This window comes from Sphaeramia orbicularis, chromosome 15 (assembly GCF_902148855.1).
Source record: "Sphaeramia orbicularis chromosome 15, fSphaOr1.1, whole genome shotgun sequence".
Classification (NCBI taxonomy): Eukaryota; Metazoa; Chordata; class Actinopteri; order Kurtiformes; family Apogonidae; genus Sphaeramia; species Sphaeramia orbicularis.
The window spans coordinates 18105922-18128540 of record NC_043971.1 but is presented as its reverse complement, the minus strand read 5'-3'; the positions used below and the strand labels follow the sequence as shown (position 1 = coordinate 18128540).

The window sequence follows — 22619 nt, the reverse complement described above, 5'->3', positions numbered from 1 at the left end:
ACAACTTAAGTTGAAGTATGTAGTCTTTGCACAGACAGTGTTTACATTTTGAAAGCCTTGTTGCATTTGAGAATGCATCCAATGGGGCATCACAATAAAATTAGGCATGATGTGTTAATTCCATGAAAGGAGATATGTGATGTTACCTAAAAGTAGTTTAATATCCCACAGGGTGTCCCATAAGTCTCCATACATAGGAGACATAATACATTCCATACATATATGGTTCTAACATGTATTTCTTTATATTTCTTCTTTATAGTTCTTCAGCAGTGGAGGCCATGCATTGAAAAATGTTCCCGACAAAATGGCAGTCATATAGAGCATATTATATAAATAAAAATGGTTTATGTCAAGAAACTTTTATTTTTCCTATGTTTGGAGACTTATGGGACACCCTGTATATCAGCAGCAGTATTGGTAGATATCGGAATCGGAAATTAAGCGTTTGACAATATCGGCATATCAGTTTTTGGCAAAAAAGCCAATATTGAACATCCCTAATACTACTACTACTACTACTACTACTACTACTACTACTAATAATAATAATAATAATAACAATAACAATAATAATAATAATAATAATAATAATAATAATAACAACCAGTTCAAGATGTGCATTGTTTAACTGAAAAATACAGTTAAGAATAGCATAATTTAGCCTCACAACACATTATGTATACTTATAATATTTACATCACAACATGAAAAAATGTCAGAAAATAACATGTGCAACTTCAGCCTTACAATTGGATGAAAACTGCAATGATCGCAGCTGATGAACGCAATGTTGTAGCTGTGTGTCTGTGTAATTTATGTAAGATGATATTCATGTTGGTGCACTGTGCGGAAACCTACTCACTCGACCAATGCTCCCACACTCACTCTCTCTCTCTCACTCACTCACTCACTCACTCAGTCCGCGAGTGGAGCGCTGTACACTATCACAGCGCGTGTAAGCCGAGAGCGCTTTGTGTCTTCCATTCATCCCGTTAAAAGGCTGCTCACACTTCTCCTCCTGACACTCCGGGATACTTTGTCTGTGTTTGTTTCTCTTCACTCGCAGTAGTAGTGGATGGTATCTGCGTCTTTTACCTCCGCGGTTGTACGGAGAGGGGAGCCGCTAGAGGACACGCGCATCACGACAAAGCAGCACGAGGGAGTTTTTTTTTTTTCTTTTTTTTCTTTTTTTTTCTGGAGGAAGAGGCGGCACGAGGAGAGGGAGGAAATAAAAAAAGGAAAGAAAAAAAAAAAAAAAACAACATAAAAATATAAATAAAAATCTGAGCCCCGGCTTGGAGAAATAAAGTATCCGGCTGAGTTTGAGCGGATTTTACTGAACAGGTGCGTTTGAGGATTTTGCGGATGGTTGTCGGTTTGGCGGAGAGGAGTCACTGCCTCTGCGCAAGGTGAGTGATGGACTCTAAATATTAGTAGTTCACCCAGCTTTTTTCAGCATGTATCCATTCACTTAAAGGTCAAAACATTGATTTTCAGTCGGAAATAACTCCAATTTCTTAAATAATTCTTATGGGACAGTGTGCGTCAGTAGAGTTTGCAGCTGTCACTTCAAACTTTGCGTCATTTCTGTCCAAATTGACGCATACGAGCCACTATTTTATTAACATTTTACCTCGTTTTCCCTTTCTATGCAAATTATTTAATTACAGGATGTAGTCTTATTAATTACACCAACTGATGCCTGTTTGGAGGTGTTGCATGAATTCAGTGCAACTTTATCTTATTGGCAAGTGAACTGTCTCTGAAAGGAAAACCCCAACCATAGTGCAGCAGCTGCATGCATTTTCAGCCTGATTTAACAAAAAAAAAAAGTTGTAATGCATTGTACATTTTAACTCTGCAGTAATGACCATGTAGTGTAGTTAAATGAGATGAATGTTGTGCGTAATACGGATTAGATGTGACACCCATGACATCTATCGCATTGAAAGGCCTCTCTGCAAAGCATTTGTCACTTTGAGGAGAATGTTCAGTCGGCCTTAGACTGGGCGTCTGTGGAAGGATGATACCAGCTTATGGTCTGTGCACAGCACTCGCACGTCTGTCACCAGAGCAGACCCTCGCAGACACAGACGCTCCTTAAATATCACTCATTCAGACGCATTGAGAAGTGTCAAAAAAGTCAACAATTCACTGTCCTCACATGCTGCCATCCATTCAGTTCTCAGAAAATGTCCTTTTTTTTTTTAACCCATAAAGACCCAAACAGCCACTGGTGACCAAAAACTATCCACTGATTTAAACTGTTTAATACCTGTTGATCCACTAATCCTATCAATACATGTAAATAATTGGTTTAAAATACAGTGTATCATCTTTTCATGGTCATCAGATATGACCCATTTGGATGTTCAGAGGCTTCATAGTGAACATGGAAACACTGTCATCTTCTACAACATTGATTCATCAGTAAAACCCATGGAGTTAGATCAATGACTGTAAATGGAGATGCTTGTTTTATGTTTCATTGAAAAAGTCACTTTTTCTTCAGTTTGCCCTGTTTCTCATATATTAAATCACAACGTTAATCAGAGCTTTTATGAACATCTACACCAGGGATGTCAAACTCATTTTCTTCCTGGGGCCACATTCAGCCCAATTTAATCTGAAGTGGGCCGGACCAGTAAAATAATAGCATGATAACCAATAAATAATGACAACTCCAAATTGTTTTAGTGCAAAAAATAACGTTCAGTTATGCCAATATTTACATTTACAAACTATCCAAACAAAAAGGATGTGAATAACCTGGAAAAAAATGAAATTTGTTAAGAAATATAAGTATAATTTTATCAATTTTATGCCTTGACTTACCATTTATACATATGCACAAAACATTTAGTAACAGGCAGAAAATTGTTAAAATTGCTATTAATTTTCTTCATTTCTTCATTTTGTTCAAGTTATTCACATGTTATTGTTAAAGGATAGTTTGTTAATGTAAACGTTTTCACAATTTAATGTTTTTTGCACTAAATCAAAGACAAAAAATCGGTGTTGTCATAAATTATAGATTATTATAATATTATTTGTGAGTTTGATGCCCTAACTTGCACTTTGCAAATTCATCCCACGGGCCAGATCGGACCCTTTGGTGGGCCGGTTTTGGCCCCCGGGCCGCATGTTTGACACCTGTGATCTACACAATCAGAGAATACATTGTGAAGGAAAATCCATTCACTGGCAACATGTGTGCTGTCACTTAAAAGGTAGACACCACTCTGGCCATGTTCTGGCTTGTTAGTTATCATTTTTAAACATTCACCTGCTTGCTGTCAATCACTTTACTGCTGAAGGGTGAAAAAGAATGCTGAAGAATGCATCTGTCTGTGCTCATTGTAAAGGTCAACTAGATTTACTACCGTCATGTAACCTTTGTAGAATGTATTTAAGCTGGACTTCAGCCAGCCCAGTTTAGACAATTAACAAGGTTGCTCTGAGTGCTTGTGTATTGTCTCACTTTGATTCTTGCAAGAATACAAGTTACATTGTGATCCCTCGATCAGAGTGTTGGGTTTTATTTGTCTCAGAGTGGTAGTAAATCCATTACAACATATAGGAAAATACATGATTTATTCTGAAAAAAACACAAAATACAGAGGATAATATTATAATAAATGGTGATAAATCAGTTAAGAAGGATTAAATAGATAGAAAATTTCATTTGGGAACTCCCATAGAAGAAGCACTGGGTCCGTATGGGTTAAGACGCTATTCACAGCAATCCATGACTCTAAGATGCACCAAGTGTGTTCTTCCACATGTAGCCAGAGCTGAGACTTCATACTCTGTTTACATACAGATATTGATCAGAAATCAGCACGGTAGAGTTTTAGTCCTGTGCAGTGATCGATTTTGCTCAGACTGACTTCTGCTGTACTTTAGGTCACTGCAGCAGACACAGTGGCAGTGTGTCCTTGAGCAGTAATGGAATAGAGCAAACGAAGTGAACATGAATACAGCTTATACTGCTTTATATTTAACCCATAAGGACCCAGTGTTACTTTTGTGGTAGTTCCCAAAATCATTTTTCTCCATAGTTTACTTTCCTTAAATGATTTATCACCATTTATTGTAATATTATCTTCTGTAGTTTGTGTTTTTTCAGTGAAAATCAGGTATTTTTCAATATTTACTTTACTAATCATGTAGATGTTCATTAAAGCTCAGAATAAAGTTGAGGATTAATAAATCAAAAGCAGAGAAAACTAAAGAAAAAGTTACTTTTTCAGTAACTGAACATAAACCAAGTGTGTCCATCCACTGTCACTAATCCAACTCCACAGGTTTTACTGGTGAATCATTGCTGTAGAAGATGGGTCCAAATGCGTCATATCTGATGACCATGAAAAGATGACAAACTGTATTTTACACCAATTAATTACATGTATTGATAGGATAGTGGATCAACAGGTATTAAACAGATCAGAAGATGATTTTAGTCGATGGTGGATATTTGGGTCTTTATGGGTTAAAGTTGATACAACTGATAAATACTCTGCATGACATAGTGCAGGAGAATAGCAAAAAAAACAACACTTCAGCACTAAACTGGACTCATATTTACTACAAAATCATGGAAAAGGAAGTGTAATTGATTCTAACACAAGTTTTTCTTAATAATGACTAAAAGGTATTTACATATCACTGGTTAAATGACGTAGTTGCAGCATTAGAGGTGGCTATTTTTGTTTTGCATCAAATGAGGATCACTGTAGACAGTATTGTTGAAACTGTTCAAACTTGTATCTGGGTTTATCATACAAAGCAGACTGATCTCATGAAATCGCATTGGATGTCATGTCAGTTCTTATGGTATTTGGTGTGCTATACGTACGCATTTTCATCCTTTCGCACGTTATTCAACACCTTTTGATCTAGGGCTGTAGCAATACTCTAATCTATCAATACAATAAGATACAATACACGATATTCAGCTCACAATACGATATATATCACGATAGTCGGCCAACGATACAGTTAGATATGATTCAATTCGATATGATTCAATACACTTACATCATTTTCTGAAAGATTTTAAAGGGACAGAGTGATTTTGGTGCCATCTTGAGTGTTCTATTGACTTGGATTGAATTAACTAACCTGAAAAGTGAAAGCATCGATCAATTACACAATATATGGCTCAGACTGGACAGAGAGTCTACAGCTTGCAAATGCTGGACATAATGAATCAAAGATGTGATGGGAAAATTAGTTTGATTTATTGAAACAGAGCAAACTGTGGCCTACAAGCCTTTGAAAAGTGCATATCATAAGTGAACAAAACTGACACAGTGTTTCCTGTGGACTTGAACTGTCGGTGTGGCGTAAAATCGCAGAATCGATAAAATCGCTCAGCCTTAATTTGATCGCGTGTCAATTTACACCAAGATCTCCGGTTAACATATCCATAACCCCTAACCCTAACCTTAAACGTAATTCTGATCCTAACCATAACCGCTAATCACGTGGTATTTGATGCGCCGTGAACATACACGCAGAAAGCTTATAATGCGTACAGATAATATGCCAATTAAAAGTGCCATGTATGGTGTGTATATTTACGCAATTCATGATATCATGTTGTACCAAGAAAGAAAGCAAATACTAATAAAATTCAAACAAAAACAAGTTAATTAGGATGTTCACAATGTGTAACATATTCAGGGGTAGTTGTTGCCAGCTTTAAAGCCTTCTAGAAGTCGTCTTTTCTTTCCCTGTTTTCTGTTCTTACTCTCAGGGTGCTGAGGGGGGAGAATGTGATTAACCGACTGGCATAATTTATCCCGTCCTGGAGGAATAGGCGAGGAAGTGGTGTTGTTCTTGAAAAGTGGCACAATTTCCTTCTATACATACATACGAGCACTCACGTACAAAGAGGATGTAAACTCTGGAGCTCACACAGTTCGAGAGCGATGATCGAGGCAGTGATGCTTTGGAAAAATGCCTGATACTTCTGTGCTTTCTTTAATACGACAAGGATTGATTGAGCGATTGCGTGAATGTGTGTGCGCTTGTCTTCACATTGCTCCAGTTTCTTTAGGAGTGATAGAGCATTGTGTGTAGGTGTGTGTCTTGTACGTGTACATTTTCCTCCAGGACTGCTCCATAGCAACAGGCTGCATATCTTTGTTCTCACAAACTGTATGTGACCTTTCTGCTGATCATGTACACGAGCGGATCTGTGTTGATGTGGGTGTGTGTGTCCGTGTGCATCAGTCTGTGACCCGTTTGACCTTTCTTAGTGTACATTCATTAATAGTAGCATAATAACTAGTATGGAACCACCTGCTGTGCGATCAAGATATTGAGTCTGTCTCTTTCATGGCTGCATCAGTGTGATGCCAACCTTCTCAAAGAGCTTTCTGAGCTCCGTTTTCCTCTCAGACAAAGCAGGTTATCATCCCAATTGTGCATCAATACTGATGTCACACGCTTTGAGCAAGTGGCAGTTTATTTTTTAGCCCTGTTTCATCTCTTAGAAGGAACTGAAGAGACATCTTTTCTACATATCTTGACACGGCTGTCATGTTATGTTAATATCAGTGTTGTACTAATAACTGGTTGCACATTTCATATCCGGGCATAGCAGACAGAGCTCTTTAGAAATCAATTTTCTTTTGCTCCATCACCATGGTTGGAAACTGGCCATGTGCCAGATAGGGACAAAAAGAGAAGAGGGGAGCCAAACATCGTTGCTGTTCTACATATATTAGGAGTGAAAAGTGAAAAATATGCTTATCAGATGTAGAATTCATTGTTTTATCTTTAAATAAACTTCAGAAGTCTAATAGACAACGATACTCGCAGTCAGTGAAGAGTAACAAAAGCATAAACACTTGGTAAAAGCTTCGTAGGTGCTCCAAGGTCATGCTCTATTTAGAACATGTATGTGAAGCACAATCACAGCATGTAGTCTAAGCTCACACACACATAGTAGGTCATTCATCATCAGCATATCAGTGGCATATTCCTTTGAGTGTTTGGCTGGAACACAGCACAGTTTCATGTTTAATGTTTAGTATGCTTTCAGGCTATTTTAAATAAATGTAGTGTAGTGTTTACCTATGGGAAATGGCTTATGTCAAATAACTTATCATAGAATCTGTGTTTTATGTACACAGGCCGCTTGTGGAAAAAAGAAACTACTATTTAATTCCCTTATGTAACAATTATGCTGTTGTCATTGGACATTCTGTGAATCAAAAGCCAAGAGTTACAGCACACAACTGAAAAAGGCAAGAGTTTATGGGATGAATTTTGTCAAACTTAGGCGAGACTGAAACTACGGTATAAATATATGTATCGTAATCATTGATTAATCTAGTGAGTACCATAGAGATTTTATTTGTTTAGTCTATATGAGAGACTAAATTAAAAATCTATAAAGAGAAAACCCTCCAAAAAGTTGAGCTAGAACCAAATATTCGATTTCTCTGGTTAGATGGTTTCCATTTCTAGAATTTGGATATGCACTATTTTATTCAGTTATACAGTGGCAAGTGATGATTCAGTAATAATTGAAATAATGAAGCTGTTGATTTTTTTGTTAAGATGAGTTTTAGTTTGAACAACAAACAGTGCATGCTCTCATTCACTCTGTGTGCCAACACAAGAAAATCACCTTCAGCACAAAAGAGCTTTCCATTCACGGAGTCAAGGCCTCTCTACTAAGGTACCACGCAACATAATGAAATGAAAAAAGAGAAGAACAAAACATGGTAGAATAAGCTTAAAAGCAAATATGTAACCGTTATTTAAAAAGAAAAACACCATAGAGACTCTTATAAAAATAACTAGCACGTTGACCTGTGGGAATCCACAGGTTTTAGAAGCGGTAGAGTTGATAAAATGGGGAGGTGAGCTAAGCTTACTGGTGTAACACAGATTAGGAAAAAATATAATAGCCCTCATTTTGTTTTGTATTGAAAACAAAAGTAACAATAGAATGCATTCATAGTGATGTTATATATTAGTTTGAAAGGTCTTTACATCATTACTGTATGACTTATCGTTCACATTATGTGATGACTTGACTACGCTTAGTGGTGTAACACACAGATTAGAAAGAAACAGAATCGCTCTCATTTTGTTTTGTATTGACATCGACGTGGACCATAGACTTTTACACAGGACTGAACATGACGGTTTATTGCAAATCGCTGCCATTCTTTGTCTGGATCTGCTGAACTCCGGTCCATCTAATTGGAGTCTGCGCAGAATGGTCTGTCACTGTTTTACGGTGGTGGTGGTGGGGGGTTCCAGAGGGGAATGTTAACAGGCCGGGTCTGATCGGAGACTGGCGGAGTGGAACGGGGCCACAGTAAGAACCAGATCGACCTTGTTAGTGTGCGATCCCAGCTGAACCAGGTTCTTCCATCATGTCCTGGTGTTTCCGTTGCCCCCCCACCCACCCACCCATTTGCGGCTTTGAATGGACTTGTCCGCAGGCCACCTGTAAGCCCATTGTAATTTCAAAAACAACTAATAACTCCTAAAGTATTGGTCATATCAATAAGCTGTTTTTGCCTGTCTGATCCTTGACCCAAAATACGTAAGTACTCTAAAAGGCAAAGGCTAGCTCTGTCCAGTTTGCCAGTTATAAAACAGACACACATACACACGCAGAGGCCACTTGGCTTCTATAATATAGATCCTTTGTAATTATCTTTTCTGGCTCTCTTCTCTTTCTGCTTCTCTCACTTACTGCTCAGTTCTGTCTAGGATAGGCAGTAAAATCTGGTATTAAATGGGCTACGGGGCTAAACTATTAAAGACCAGAACATGACTGGGCTACAATGCAATTGTTCTGCTATCACTTACATAAAATTATATTGCATATTGTACCTCACAAAACACTGTCAGTGATTAAAACAATTGTCTGATGCATTTTTACTGTTTCCAATACAGAAAAAAATCATTTTTTTGAGCCTTTGTCTGAGTAGCAGGGGAAGCTCACTGCATCAAATAGCATGTACATGAATGCTGCTGAAGACAATGGTAGAGCAAGCTAAACGCTCTAAGGTGTGCTCATTGCATGGAATTGTACCATTCATATGTAAATGGGAAAGATTTTCCGAGCAATATCCAGTGATCCCTACAGAAGCTTTGGATCCATGAAAGGAAAGCCCAATGAGCAGGAATAACATGGCACATCTGAAGAGTGAGGACTCCCACAAGGCAGGGACGTTTGTTCAGCTCATCAGAATCCATCTTGCAAGGACTGGAAGAGCACTTCACTGTGGTGGATCTAGATGCTACGTTTGTAGTAAGCATCAAAGAGAAGATGTAGGAAGACCTCTCCAAGTGGTCCTGCATGAGGCCACAGTAATGGAGCCAGTGAGAGAGATGCCACAGGGAAGAGGCTGAGGAAGGTAACGATAGAAGCCAATGTGACAGAAGGAGCACCAGGACCATCAGGGAGCTGGAGCAACAGCAGAAGGTGTCTGAAGGAGAGGAAATGGAGAAGACACACCCTGCATGGCATGAAAAGGAGTGTCTTGGAGGAGTTGTTCTCAAAGGAAGACAGAGGGCTGTGGATGAAGATCTAACAGAAGTCCCTGTCCGTCACCATTAGTGAGTGTTTTAACGTAGAGCTTGAACGCTACAAAGACCTCCATGGCCATGATCCTGTAATGTAGGACAAAAGAAATACCATGGTTCTCCTCATCTACAGGTTACCTCTGTGCACAAACTCTACCCCTAGTAATAGAGTATTCTCAACGGCATGGAACATAAGCCACTATATGGGTGCTTCTGTGAAACTGGGTTCATTTTGGTATCTGGCACTTTTCCAGCTTTTTAGACCCATTAATAAAAGAGAAATGTAGACATATTTCCCACCAGGATGTACCTGATGATGACCTGGGATAAATGCAAAAAAATATACTCTTGCTCTGAGCCATCCCAAAATTTATGAATGTTAATAAAATATTGGGGTCAAAAATAAGACCAAAATTAGGACAGGAAAAGCTACCTAGGTGTCAGTGCATTTGATCTGGAAAACATGGCTTGAAATGGTCTTATATACCGCTACAAATAAAGACACTGTTAAATTTGATGATCCTAGTGGTTTTTGTAATCCAGACATGCAGGTTTTTCATGAATCTCAGTCTCATTCCAGGTTTCATGCGTAACCCATTGTGTCCACCCGTGTTACATGCAGAACCTGTCCATTTAAACACTATAAACTGTGAGTGATTTTGCAACAGCAGCCATTTTTGTGAAACACTCTGCCTTGCATAATTACTTCAATTCCCAAAATGTACCTGAAACAATACAAAGATATTAAAAAAAATAGTACTGCGTAATTTTTTGTGTCCTTTTTACTGTGTTACATGTGGATTTTTGTATAAAAATATGTTTTATCTGAAAAGTAGTTTCTCTTTTATCTCAGTCAATATTTATTTTTAAAATAGACCCAAAGTGCTTCCAAACTTGCTCCATAACATTAGTCTACATCTTGTTTGAATTATTAGCCCCATGTCCTGTTTTTAGGGACCAGTTTCGTAGAAGCACCTGCGTCCTTGCTAGTTTTGCCAGAAAATCCAAAAATGTTAATCCCTCTCCAGAAAAATTGCTAAAACCTATGTGACCTGTAGAACTCACCTCCATTAAGCCACACAGAAACCCATGTTGCTCTATACAGCTGTCTTTCATTTGCTGTGAATACTGAATCTTACATTTGTTTTGCATTGTCATTATAACACTAAGAAAATAATTTGGTCTAAACATTGGGGTTTCTTTTATTGTTGTGGTAATTTTTATTATACATTTCAATAATCACTTAATACTGTTTTGATTTAAAAAAATAAAAATAAAAATACATAAATTAGGGGTGGGCAAGTTAACGCGTTATTACCGCGTTAACGCATTCATTAAATAACGCCGACAATTTTTTTAATCTCACGTTAACGCTGTTTTATTATTGTTCTGCCTTTCAAGCAAGTCTTAGTTGAGTTATACATACAGACTCTTATTTTGAAACTCATGCTTTTATTTTGCCGGTCCACACACCGGTGCTGTGTGTATGTGCCGGCTGAGAGGAGAAAACTGGCGAACTTTACAAGTAATGCTGATGTTTAAGCTAATTCGTTTATGCAAGCAGTCGGAGATGGGTTGCTAATTCTTTATGCAGGCTCATGCTAAGTTTATGTAAATTCATTGGTTGTGTTTAGGTCTAATATGTCAGCCTTTGAACTAACCTTTACTCATTTACGATGTGAATGTTGTATTAGCAGTCATTTTATCTCGATGCTAACTTGAATGGGAAAATCCATAGACACGCTAACGATTAGCATTTACAGGTTAATTAAAGATTTACAACGTCTTTTTATTCAGCAACAAAGGTTCACATCGGAGATATTTGATACTATTCATTCTTACAACAACTGAACATAAAATACTCACAGGCAAACGTTTTTGGGGCCATACAAACAAGAGTGAAAGAAACATGTCTGTTTGTTCTTAGTCCGAACTGACTACAGTAACACGGAAAGGACAAAACATACGTTAGTGCCACTTATTCTGACCACTTCAGGGCCCCTTTTGCTTGCTTTGAACAACTGAACATCACATATTAATGGGCTTATTAGTATTAGTACTGATTAGTGGGCTTAAGACTCCTGTCAATCACTCACAACTGTAAATACACTGGTGGGGACATAAACATGTGTAAAAGTAGTGGTTTTTTACATGGACATTTTCATTTTAAATGTCTTCAGATGGTGGGGTTGAGAAGGACACAGTTGTTTGGAAGCACTGACATGTGCAATTATTTTTATCACCGGAGTACTTTCAGTCTGGAATATCACTGAAAGGCAATACATGCTGTTGATGCGTCCCCCCCCCCCAACAACTATGCGATTAATCGCGATTAATCGCAGAAAGCCATGCGATTAATCGTGATTAAAAATTTTAATTGCTGCCCACCACAAAAATAAATAAATAAATAAATAAATAACTGTGGTGTTGCATTTGTCACTCAAGAATGTGACTAACCTAACATAAAGAAATAATAAAAAAAACCAAAAAAAAAAAAACATTAAATATCCCGATCAATAAGCAGTATTAGCAACATACAACAGAGAAGGGTAAGCTTATCCTTGTGCTGCCTGTTGCTTCTAGAGTGTTCCTGTAGAGTTTAACAAAGGTGTGGGTGTGTTTATATGTGTTGTTAGTATATAATGGCTGTGACAGGATCATGAAATGTCTTATTTTTCTATTTCATAGCTTCTTTTCATGCTACATCACTTGCTTTCGCCATTCCATCTATTGATTTCTTGACCACTGCTCAAGGAAAAGCCAAGGTTTAATTGTGTTTACAAGTACAAGTATTGTGACATACTATAACAGTTTACTTTAAATCCACAACTTCCTAACATAGAAACAGGGATGTCCTTCAGGATGCCTGCAGGTCTTTTATATCTTTAATTGAAGTGAGTCACCTCCATATAGAAGGCCATGTTGCAATGCCATGTTTTTACAGTAAAGACTTCTTTCTGCTTCTGTGCAGATGGTTCCAGAATTTGAGTCCAATTCTGTTAGACTGTACATTCAGACCAGAGTTATCTCCTCAAACCAGTGGTTCCCAACCTGTTTTTGGCTGGTGACTCCATTTTAACATCACAAATTTCTGGAGACGGAGACTGTTTTTTGCTCAAATTAATTTGTTTTTGATCATGTAGTAGTTTGTTATACTATGTCGCAAATAAACGTTAATTTTAGATGACATTTAGGCTCTGTACAGGGTGGGGAAGCAAAATTTACAATATTTTGAGGCAGGGATTGAAAGACAGTGTATGACCAATTAGTTTACTGAAAGTCATGAGAATTTATTTGCCACAAGAAAATTTACATAATAGAAAATGTTTTTATTCTACACTACCAGGCAGAAGTTTGGACTCACCTGGTTACCTCCGCCAAGGAGGTTATGTTTTTGCCAGGGTTTGTTTGTTTGTTTGTTTGTTTGTTTGTCTGTCCGTTAGTGTGCAACATAACTCAAAAAGTTATGGACAGATTTTGATGAAATTTTCAGGGTTTGTTGGAAATGGGATAAGGAAGAAATTATGACATTTTGGTGGTGATCGGGGGTGGGGGGCCCACGGGGGGGGCCACTGATCAGCCTTGGCGGAGGTCTGCGCTCTCCGAGTGCTTCTAGTTTTTCTTTATTTTCATGACTATTTCCATTGTAGATTGTCACTGAAGGCATCAGAACTATGAATGAACACACATGGAATTATGTAGTTTAAAAAGATGTGACAAAACTCAAAGCGTGTTTTATATTTTAGATTCTTCAAAATAGCCACATTTTGCTTTTATTACCTCCGCCAAGGAGGTTATGTTTTTGCCAGGGTTTGTTTGTTTGTCTGTTTGTTTGTTTGTCTGTCCGTTAGTGTGCAACATAACTCAAAAAGTTATGGACAGATTTTGATGACATTTTTAGGGTTTGTTGGAAATGGGATAAGGAAGAAATGATTAATTTTTAGTGGTGATCGGGGGTGGGGGGGCCCACGGGGGGGGGGCGCAGACCAGAAAATTTCATCAAAATCTGTCCATAACTTTTTGAGTTATGTTGCACACTAACGGACAGACAAACAAACAAACAGACAGACAAACAAACCCTGGCAAAAATATAACCTCCTTGGCGTGGGGGGGCCCACGGGGGGGTCCACTGATCAGCCTTGGCGGAGGTCTGCGCTCTCCGAGTGCTTCTAGTTACTGCTTTGTGCATTCTTGGCATTCTCTCGATGAGCTTCATGAGGTAGTCACCTGAAATGTTTTCCAAAAGTCTGGAAGGAGTTCCAAATGATGCTGAGCACTTGTTGGCCATCTGTGGTCCATCTCATGTCATTTAAATAAGAAGGTGAGTCCAAACTTTTGCCTGGTAGTGTATGTGTCCTCCTTCTTTCTCAATAACTGCCTTCACACGCTTCCTGAAACTTGCGCAAGTGTTCCTCAAATATTCGGGTGACAACTTCTCCCATTCTTCTTTAATAGTATCTTCCAGACTTTCTCGTAATAGTTTTGCTCATAGTCATTCTCTTCTTTACATTATAAACAGTCTTTATGGACACTCCAACTATTTTTGAAATCTCCTTTGGTGTGACGAGTGCATTCAGCAAATCACACACTCTTTGATGTTTGCTTTCCTGATTACTCATATGGGCAAAAGTTTCTGAAAAGGTATGGATAATAGTGTTAGGTATGATTATGACATCAATACATCTTTGGTTTCAAAACAATTGACGTAGTGCCTGCTGAGAAAAAACAACTAAATGTTCATTGTAAATTTTGCTTCCCCACCCTGTAATGTATAGTATATAATGCACTTTTTTGGTGTCTGCTTCTCAGTTTCTCTTGGAGATGTCTTAGCGGGGCCAGGCGGGTGAAGAAATCTTTCCATTTCCTGTGTTCAGTCCAGTTTTCTGACTGCAACTGTGTCCGGGCAGGTTGAAGCGTAGTAACGTACATGGTCACATGATTGGGTCAATCAAGATATGCCCTCTTAGATATTATATCCTACATTTTATTTGAACTTGATTTTTTTTTTTTTAGGAAAAGTGTGTGGTGTTTAAAGTGTAATGAAATATATATTGAATCATCAAAAAACATTTTATTAGGAATTTTTTTATTTTTATTTTTATCAATTACTATAAATTTCGGGCGACCTCACTTGAATTCCATTGTGACTCCACGAGGGTTCGCGACCCTAAGGTTGAAAAACATTTCCTTAAACTAAAAAAACAAAGCAGAGTTGACAAACTAAATACTGTTTTTGACCATAACTTGACATTTCCGACTCTGACTGAATTTATGGTTCTTGTTTTAGTTCCAGTTTTCCAGAGGCACGGTCCCACTTAGGGGCCAAACACAAACCTAAAATCCCATGTGGATTCTGTCTATAAAAACACACAATTAATGAAAAGAGCATAGGCTGACACACTAGATATCATGGAAATCAGGAGGAAATCCAGCCCAGCATGAACTGTCCTTTACACAGGGCTTGTCCTTTACGGTGATTTACACCATTGCATTAGCTTTGCATTAACCGTGACCTTGACCTATGTCATTATTTCACACAGCAGCAGACGTCAAAGTTAAATGTAGGTTTTCACCCACACCTTATAAAAGAAAGTGTTGGACACACTCACACTGAGATGCACACCTCTTTAAATGGTGCAGAAATAAATTGTTTCTCACCTCTGGCATATTATAGGGATGCCTGCAAGCATATCATTCCATATTCTTCCAAGTAAATATGCACCACACTGACAGCCATATACTTAACACACTCACACACATAGCACACATTTATAAATTGGATCTGTGAGATTGACAGTTGATCCTACAAGGACATTAGTCTACATGTCCCCTAAGGACCAAAATGCATCATTAGCTCTCAAATGTTTTGCACTAAAACCATTCATACACCTGCTTTATAGTCAGAGCAAGACCTAAAGTAAGTGGGAGATTCTGAAATGAATTAAAGTGTTTCCAAATTGATGGAGGCTTTTGTGCCACTGAACAAGGAGCTTGTTTTACTAATTAGTAAGAGGGAAATTGCATAATGTTAATTAGCTGTTTGCTGTCATATCAGTGTAATATTGGAGACTGAGAGAAAGGGAGTGAGAGTGGAGTGAAAAATATGGAGAGAGAAAGTCATTACCAAGCATTATTTGGCTCGTGTCACTTCACTTCTTCCTTTCATTGCAATTATGTACCTGATTTCCTTTACATTTTTTAATGTGTCTTTTTAGTATGTTTTGAATTTATTATTTTCACATTTCCCTCCAGGTTGGTCTCTTAGGACATGCATGTCTTTTGTTTTGAGGTGCATGGTGCCTCATGGGAAATCTATTATTTCTCTCAGTTTCATGGTAATCCGCCTACTAATGCTGTACTTGGAAATACTATACAGTATTGCTCACATGTGACTATTTTGGGTTTAGGAATGCAATATGGATAATATTGAATTCACTGATATTTTGTAGGTACTCCGATTTGACTCAATGCCTTCCAAAGAGCTTTCATATTAGCAGAGACCCAGAGGTAACAAGTGCATTTCTGTTCAGAGATGCTACATGTTTTAATCCCCCATTTTATTGAAAAGACAATTTTTTTAGTTTTTCACAATTTGACACTAATGCAGTCTCAGGTCTTACATACATGGTTTTCATGGAAATTTCACTTGGAGATGAAGTTTGGGATGTAAAAGAATAACTGTTAGACTACAATTTGAGTATGAAAGTCCATTTGGTTACGTGAGTCTGTTTTTTCAGTTAACTACTACTACTTTATTACCTCTGCTAATCACTCCGGTTTATCTACCAATTTGTTAGAAAGACTGTGCAAAAAATACACCATCCATTTTCATGTTACTTGGTGGAAATGTAGAGCATGTGTCAAGGATGAACTCCTTTAATTTTAGAGAAGATTCATACAATGGGTCCAAGGCTGGAATTGATTTCCAGTTCCTTTATCACTAAACAGCCCTAGATTAACATACTGTAGAACTGCAAAACTGTACTGTACTGTAAAACAAGAATGAAATCGGTATAGAAGATATGATAAATTATAATAATTAAACTAAGCAGTGGCAACAAATGACAAAACGAAGAAAACTTAAATTAATAAAGTGGTGAAGTTGGGCAGTATATTGCATCAATCAGGGTATTAGGCAGAAATGGAGGAACAGGGTGTGTAAAAAAATAAAAACTGTGTGTAATATTCTGGTGGGCGTAAAAGCGATGCACGTAGCATGATACACAATGAACAATAAAAGAGACCAACAATAATTCAACCATAATGGCCTCTCAACAAAAACAGTGACATTCCCCCTTCACAGCATTCTCCATGATACTTTTAAAATCATTAACAGAGATGAATATCGTACTTTCCGGACTATAAGCCGCACTCACCCCGTCTCCAACGTCTCACCATAGCTTCATTGATGCCAAGCTTACATGCAGCCGCTCTATTTCCTTCTTCATCAGCCGGATCGATCATTAGCTGAGAAAACATAAATTAGCCACATCATTTTAGAGCCACAGGTTCACAGTGCGTGGAAAAAAGTAGCGGCTTATAGACCGGAAATTATGGTATTTATAGTTTAAAAGTTTTTTTGAAGATTATTCCATGACCATAGTGCATGGAAGGAAAATGCAGTTTTCTAGTTTCTTGTTCAACTGAAGTCAAAATTTAGTGTTTTTTGCCTCTTGTAATTAACTGTGAATGTCTTTCTCCCATCATATAAGGTACATTTTTTGTCAAAATAGGGTGCATTATTGACTTCCATTGAAGTCTGCTCTGAAAGGTGATTTCACATTTCAGAATAAGAGAAAAATTTTAGCTTCCAGGTTTTATTAGCTTTTCAAATGTTTATATACATTTTCCAAACTTTTGCTGGCACTGCCTTTCAGTTATGTAACTGCAATCAAACACCCCCAAATGCCTTGCACAAGCCTCAGACAATTTGCAAGATCTTTGATTCAGTATGCTATTGAGTCAGAGTGGTGGGCCTCTTTACACAAACACACTTCTTCAGTTGAGCCTACAGATTTTCCACTTAACTAAAATCAGGATTTTGTAGAGGCAGTCCAAAACTCCTAGAGCACCTTGGAACCATTTTGGACTTCTGTATAGGATCATCCATGCTTCAGCTTCCTGGTTGGTGTCCTCAGATTTAGTTTCAAAACCTCTGCGTAATTCTACTTCATGGTGTCATCATTTTTTTTTCTTTTTCTCTTTTCATCATTTTTTCATTTCATCATTTTTTTTTAAGTCATCAAAACAGCACCACTGCATGATGTCTCTCCTGTGTTTCATGATGGTCTTTTTTGGGTTCAAGTCTCAGCGTTCCTCCTACATGTAATTACAGAAAACATTTCTACAGATGTGTCACACTGCTCTTTCTCAAACCTTAGTTTTTTAAAGCTAGTTTTGGAGTACTTGTTCCCTCCTTGACGAACAGCCCCTCAGGTTATAAAGATGCAACACCCTCTTTAGTGTAGATGGAGATATTTTCAGACTAGTCACCCCTGACACCTTTATCAGTTCATAGACCATTGCCCTGGTATGTGTTTGAACCTGACAAGACAAAATATATTCATCCGTGAGAGTCAGAACATATCTCTTTCCTGAAAAACTTAGTGGCTGTGTGTCCCGTCGAGGTTTATATTTGTGTACCGTTGTTTGTACAAATAAATGTGACACCTAAAAATGCTGCCAGTTTCACCCAAGCACACTTGCTGAGGTCTACCACAGCCACGGGTGCACCCCCAAGCAATTCCCAATAATAATGTTTAGCCAGTCTCAAACTTCTAATGTCATGACAATTTCCAGAAGCGTCCAACCATGCAGTGCAGTTGGTATATGTGCAAGGCCAAGAGCCACTGACAGTTGGATAAAAAACAGAGATAAAAACTTCTCTTTGTAAAGTGTAATTGCTAACAGCTTTTAAGGCCATAATAGAAAGATGAAAAGTGTACCAAGAAAGTCACACAAAACAGGATAAGAACATTTGGGGAAAAAATGTACTAAGAACAGTGCAATTAGTTGCTAATTGAACAGAGAGACCCCAAACAGTTTTTTGCCATCCCGCATAGCATCCCCCATATGTTACAGTAGGAAAACAACCCCCATTCAAACTTAAGACCGCCTTTTGTCTCCCCCCATTAAACTCAGTATGCCTAACAGTCTGTTTCTGAACACACATGCTGCATATACACCCTCACATGCACACAAGAACACAGAAATATGCTCAGTAAACTGGGAAAAATCTAACTTTCTAAAGTCTTTATTCACCCTCTAATGAATAGATAGTGTGGCCTAGAGCAGAGGATCTGCTATTAATACCATTAACGTCTAATGACCCAGAGAGGAATTTTCAGAGATAAAAGTATCACAGACCGCTCATGAATAAAAGGTCTTAAAGCCAGTCAGGTTATATGAAATGAAGATAAAGACATACATATAGGGGACTGTTAGACTATTACATAAAATATAGGTTGTTTTTAAATAAAACAAAACAAAACAAAACAAAACAAAACACATTAACATAATGTCATCTGTAATAGCTAATGTTGTAACTGTAACCTTCAAGTCTGAGGCCATGGTTTACAAAGGGATTGGGGATAAGCTGATGCCTCAAGGGGAGGGGTTCAAGTATCTTAATTTTTTCTGGGTAGGAAGGAGCAGGAGATTGACAGGAAGATTGTGATGGTATTGGCAGTGATATAGATGCTGTACCGGTCTGTCATGGTGAAGAAGGAGCTGAGCCAAAAAGCAAAAAGCTCTTAGTTTACTGGTCAATCTACATTCCTACCCTCACCTATGAACCAAGGCAATTATCGTTAACGAAAACTAACAAAATGACGAAAACTAGATTTGAAAAAACATTTCCATTAACTGAAATAAATAAAAACTATAAATTAAAGAAAAAACAATAACTAACTGAAACTGTATTGTTTGCTTACAAAACTAACTAAAATATATTAAAATTATGGATAAAATCCCCTTGGTTTTTGTCTTTCTCAATGTCAGATTGATATGAAATCGATTTATTTCACTTGAGCAATTTTAGCCGGTGGCACCATACGGTACGTTATGGTCCGTTAATTGTCGCCACTTGTCATTTAGTTGTCTTCTGGTTCCCACTCTACCTGGAAACATGGAAACTAAAGTTGGGAGAAAGCAGCAGGGTCCTGTATGGGATTTATGTGAATACGACAGCGAGGAAGATAAAAGATACGACAAAACTAAAATTAATACTAAAACTAAATCAAAACTAAGCATTTAGGAAAAAACGAAAACTAATAAAAACTAGCAAACCTGCTCTGAAAACTTATCAAAACTAACTGAATTAGAGGGGAAAAAAAGTCAAAACTAAATAAAATTAAACTATAATGAAAAATCCAAAACTATTATAACCTTGCTATGAACATGAGGTATGGGTAGTGACAGAAGGAGCAATATTATAGATATAAGCAACAGTGATTTTCCTTAGAGATAGTATCAGGAGTTTAGCTAAGAGGTACTCAAGAGTGGCACTGCTGCTCCTCCACATCCAGAGGAGCCAGCTGAGGTGTTTCAGATACTTGGTCTTGATGCCTGGTGAGATGGGACATGTGAAACCAGACCCCAGGGCAGATCCAGGACACACTAGAAGGATTATTTCTCTTCCTTGTCCTTGTAAAGCCTCAGTAGCTGGGGAGAGAAAAGTCTGGCCTTCTCTGTGTAGACCCAGATAAGAGGAAAAAGATGGATAGATGGATGAATGTAATTGCTACAGATGGCTCAGTTCATACTGGAGTGTTCCCTTAAGAAATCTAAAAATATTTCCCCCAAAAAAATGTATTTAAGGAAACAATGCAGTTGTCTAAACACAAGAACATGGTCTACAATATTTGGGAATATCCAACTGAAAGAGTGCATAACAGACAAAATCTGACCGTGAAACTGTGATGTTACACCACCAATGAAACTCTCCATCACTAGTCTATATCTTTGTGTTGCTTCTTTTAATGTATAAGCGTGAGAGAATTATTCATTGCATACATGTATATTTAGAATAGTAAGTACCTCTGAGAGTGAATGTATGTCTTGAAGTTGCAGTGGATTTCATTTTTGTAGTAAGGTGCATAATACAGTGGCTTATCTGCTCTACTTTCTGAAAAGTAGATAAGTCTAGCCTACTCCATCCCTTATGAAAAATCCCTGCCCTCAAGGCCATATTTGTACCACTGGGAGAGAAAGGAGAGGGAGAGGCTGGTGAGAGGAGACAGAGACAAGAGAGATGGAAAGTACTGTAGTGTCATTTGACTTTGTGTTTTTTACTGAGTTGATCAAAGTGTGACATAATAAGAGGGAGGAAAAAAAATATCTTCAACACACAGTAGATAGAAAATTGGGACACAATGCATAGTAAGCAGTGGCAGAGAAAGCACCCTATTAACACAGTTTCAATGGAAAGAGTTAGTATTTAGACCCCATTAGTACCTGATATTGTAGTCTAGACAATAAACAGTTTATTGTTGCTTTTGCACGTGGTATGAATAATATTTTCTCATACTCATTGTGATCAGATATTTGTCCTCCAGAACAAAACCTACACTGAACTCCTGATTTGATGTTAGTTGTAATGTAATGTTTAAAGCAAAAGCTCATTTTAATGTTAACATCTCCATGACTATTCAGCTTTATAGAGTCCACAGAGTTTTATTTTCAGTTTCATATATATGTGCGGTATGTTTGTTAGATAACCTAGTTTTTTGTTGTTTTTTTTGGAAAACTGTTCATATTTGTATTTATTTATTTAGTTACAGGACAGTGTGTATTGGCATTAGTTGCAGAGAACATGATGCATGCACCAGATTTAGCAGAAAAGCTCATTTCCATCTGTTGTCCTTGACAAACGACTAACATAATAAAACATCACGTGGATTGCAAAGTTCTAATACACTGGAAGAAAACTGTTAGACATGACAGATATAGGAAAGTTTGCTCAGACTGAACGGTTACAGCCAAGTACATAAAAAAGGGCTTACATTCTAAAAGTACAATAACATTTCGTAGAATAAAAATAAGGTGTAAAAGAAAGAAAAGGAAAGAAAAAAAAAAGAGAAGAATACATAAATAAATTAATAGATAGATAGGCTAATTGTACAATAGCAAACCAGATGTAGAAAACTTGGAAACGTTAGAAAACTGTTAAATTATCAGATTGTGAAAATACATAAACAGAGAAAGTACACACCTAAAATTAGTGGAGTTGACATGATTGTAAGTTTTTATTTCCACAGTCTGGTTAGGGTTAGAGTTGCTGAAGTTGCCTTTGTAACTTCAATACGACCAGACTTCTAGTGATTTTAACCTCTTTTAATACTTTTTAATTTCAATCTTTAAGAATGAATTGACATTTTGCGTTGTTATTGTGTATCATATGTGAAGGATGCAGTCCACTGAGTCGTTTCATAATAAACTAGATGGTGCTTTATCTTTACCACAAACTGTGACTTTCTTTGCTCATAAAATTGTTGTATTTTGACAAACACCACAATCAAAAACGTGTCTCTCCTCCTTGACTCCTAATCAAATCCTGGGGTGGGACTTCAACTCTCTATTTCTTTAGAAACAGTTCAGGTTTGCTTGGACACACATTAAACAGTTTACTTTTTAATTGGTCCGGTGATATTAATCTTTAATTTCTTCTCATTTTCATCAGGCTAGCTAACCTGTAATACCAGAATAATGTCAGAGTTACAGATGTGAGCCATGGATATATCAAGAAAATTACAATGAGTAACTCCAAATGTGGCTGATTTAATTAAAATCCAATCACAAGGTATTTAACGTGCATTTTCCTTATCAGGTGTAGATAAGGTCTTTTACATTTCTCTGTTGATATCCCACTCTGCCTCTTCATAGGCTTTCCGTTATAGGTGTTTAGTCTGACTAGATGAATGCTAGAGAGCTGCAAGGTGCATATATTTGTGTCTCTTATTATAGATATTTAGTTTCTCCCTTTTGACTTTCTATAGCACATAAATAAAATTAAAAAAGACTTGTGTGTTTGTGCTCTGGCGGTATTTGAGTTT

General features: G+C 37.5%; 1 protein-coding gene across 1 annotated transcript in view; it reads left to right on the top strand.

Annotated features, from left to right (window-relative positions):
* Positions 1-895: 895 nt before the first annotated feature.
* The window catches only part of LOC115434423 (zinc finger matrin-type protein 4), a 114526-nt gene continuing 92802 nt past the window's right edge, over positions 896-22619 (top strand). The window contains exon 1 of the mRNA XM_030156365.1: positions 896-1412. The gene's annotated coding sequence lies outside the window, so the exon portion shown is untranslated. The remainder of the gene's footprint in view (positions 1413-22619) is intronic.